The 2,715-nt window shown below is 38.7% G+C and overlaps 1 long non-coding RNA gene across 1 annotated transcript; it reads right to left on the bottom strand.

Annotated features, from left to right (window-relative positions):
- Nucleotides 1–486: 486 nt before the first annotated feature.
- LOC116859210 lies at nt 487–2,451 on the bottom strand. Its single transcript, XR_004381109.1, has 3 exons — nt 2,401–2,451; nt 1,277–1,331; nt 487–1,154 (listed from the first exon to the last, which is right to left on the bottom strand). It is a non-coding gene; the product is annotated as an uncharacterized LOC116859210 (long non-coding RNA).
- Between the last annotated feature and the right edge of the window lie 264 nt (nt 2,452–2,715).

Raw genomic sequence — 2,715 nt, 5'->3', positions numbered from 1 at the left:
GGCTTGGGTTCTAGTCCAGTTTTTTCAATTTCTGGCTGAGGTGGCATTTCAAGACCTCTCTATGTAATCTACTGGAAGCCTGCAGTGAGGGGACAGCGCAGGGTGGGGAGATGTGGAAAGATGATCGTCAAGGTCCCTTCCAGTGAAAACAGTCTATGATTCCAGTTAGCATATAATATAATTGAGGAAGTCTGAAAGGTTATATATCAAAACATGACTAGAGGATACCTCAGGGGAATGGGATTAGCACAGGAGTAGAGAGACAAAAGAAAATAATTGGAGAACACTTTCAGTGAGGAAAAAATGCAAAGGCAGGAGGGATTTGTAAGTGAAATATTAAACAAGAAAAGTTTCAGTTAGCATATAAAATAATAGAGAAAGTCTGGAAAGCCATATATCAAAACATTACTAGTAGTCAGAGACTGAGCACGAAGCAGAAAGAGACTTGGGAGAGCCAACAGTGTGAATATTTTATTTGCCCTCTCTCTCTCCTGCCCTTGTTGGAAAATCCATGGTAGAGCCACTAGATACCACTCAATTCCTTCTAATTGCTCTTTAACGTTTGGACCCAAGCCTCCATGCCCAGTGACAGGAGGAAGGACATATAGTTGGTGTTACCTGGGAAAGTGCTCTGCAGCCTCCTGTGCAATGTACCATCTGATTTTCTAGCACAGTTTGAAGAAAACTGAGCTTGTCTTTCATCCTGTACTGATACTGCTATTTTCCCCAAAGGTTTTAACTTCATTACTGTGGCTTCTTATGTCATCCTAGTTCCTCTCTTTGTCCCCATAAGCTTCAGGGTCTACAAATCTATCACATAAGCTATATAGAAGCCAAAAGAAGGACATGCAATCAAACTGTTTTCAGAAGTTTTCCATGGTTATAAGTGACCCTGTCAACAGGGTCCCAAACTCATCATGTGTCTGTTTCTGGTAGAGGATCTGGTTGTCTTCATGTAGCTGACGACTGTTATTGGTGCAGTTCACTGGAACTGCCCTGCTGATCTTCACCAAATTATAAATTTGCAGGGTTCCAATGAAATGTATGAACCCCAGATTGATTACTCTGTTGAGTCATCAAGATCAAACCAAGTCACCTGTTGAAGGACCCAAGCAAAACTCTCTGGTATTCCAAAGAGAAAAGCAGAATAAGTCCTTGGAAATAAAAAAAATTAAAGTGTTGCTAAATCACCACTGAGGACTTTTAACATTATCCTTATACTATGAAGGATATGGCCAGTGTCTAATTCCAAACTTACAATCTGACATTTTCTTACCTCAGTACCAAGCTTCAGAATGTGTTAGATTGAAAAGCAATGGATAGCTTCAAAGCTAAAAGATAAGAAAAGAATCAAGTGAGTAAGATAGTCAAAACCTCTAAAGGTGGTGGACCTTTTCCTGTGGCTTGAAAAGGCAAAGGATAAAGATAAACAGGAAAATGAAAAAACATACCTCCCCAGTTCTTCTAATACCCAACTATTGGTTTTCAACCAGTTTCCCACCATAGTTTTGCCCTTATTCAAGGAATTATGATTACAAAAAAAATTATTGGGGGGGGTAGGGTAGAATAATGGCTATATAGTTAACTTTTCTATAATCCTTGTTATTTTGTTTTATTTATTTTTTGGTTTTTTTTTATTTGTTTATTTATTAGGAGGAGTGTGTGGTGGGGAGGGCCAGAGGGTGAGAGAGAGAGAGAGAGAATGAGAGTCATAAGCAGACTCCATGCTGAGCACAGAGCCCGATTCAGGGCTCAATCCCATGACCATGAGATCATGATCTGTGCTGAAACCAAGAATCCAGTTCTCAACCCACTGAGCCACCCAGACACCCCTGTAATCCTTGTTTTTATTTTCCTTTGATCTCATATTCCTATTCCAATGAGCAGTTTACTTCTATTATCATCTCGCTTGTCAAAGTAACTTTCAATTCTATTAACTTATAGGTGATCCTGAAATCTATAAATCATAAAATACCATCTGATAAATAAGACTAAACACAGAAAGTTGGCTCACTGAGGTGATTACTACTCCTTTTGCCATTTCCCCTTAAGAAATGAAAAGCTCCACAATGGGAAGGTGGTTCTGTCTTATTTTCTCTGGATATGAGTTCTGAACTTGAGTATGAGAAAGATGTTTCTCACCTTCTTCCTTACCTACCTCAAACTTAACAGACAAGGCTGTGATTTTCTTATGAAATTAAATATTTGTAACTTCTATTAAAATAGTGTTAGTAATTGCCCTTGGGTAAATGGACATGCAAACAGGTCACTGAAATTTACTTGTGTAGGTATATATTAGTAAGTAATTATAGTAAGATGATTCCTAATTTGGAAAAAGGCCTAAATATGATTAATAGATAAGAATTTCTGGATGTTATTTCCCTAATAAAGGAAAAGTACCTGGAAAGTGAGATTCATGTTCTACGTTCTACTACATTTTAAAACTACTTAAAAGTTGGTTTAAATGCTGTCCCTGTGAACTGCAAGGGAATGCAGTTCTACATTTTAGTAGATCTACTACATTGTAGTAGTAGTAGTAGTAATTACTACATTTTTTTAAAGATTTTGTTTATTTATTTGACAGAGAGAGATCACAAGTAGGCAGAGAGAGAGGCAGAGAAGCAGGCTCCCCGCCTAGCAGAGAGCCCAATGTGGGGCTCGAGCCCAGGACCCTGGGATCATGACCTGAGCCGAAGGCAGAGGCTTTAACCCACT

Source organism: Lontra canadensis, unplaced genomic scaffold (genome assembly GCF_010015895.1).
Source record: "Lontra canadensis isolate GAN:19392208 unplaced genomic scaffold, GSC_riverotter_1.0 scaffold150, whole genome shotgun sequence".
Classification (NCBI taxonomy): domain Eukaryota; kingdom Metazoa; phylum Chordata; class Mammalia; order Carnivora; family Mustelidae; genus Lontra; species Lontra canadensis.
The sequence above is the reverse complement of the archived record's forward strand: the minus strand, read 5'-3'. Positions and strand labels throughout refer to the sequence as shown.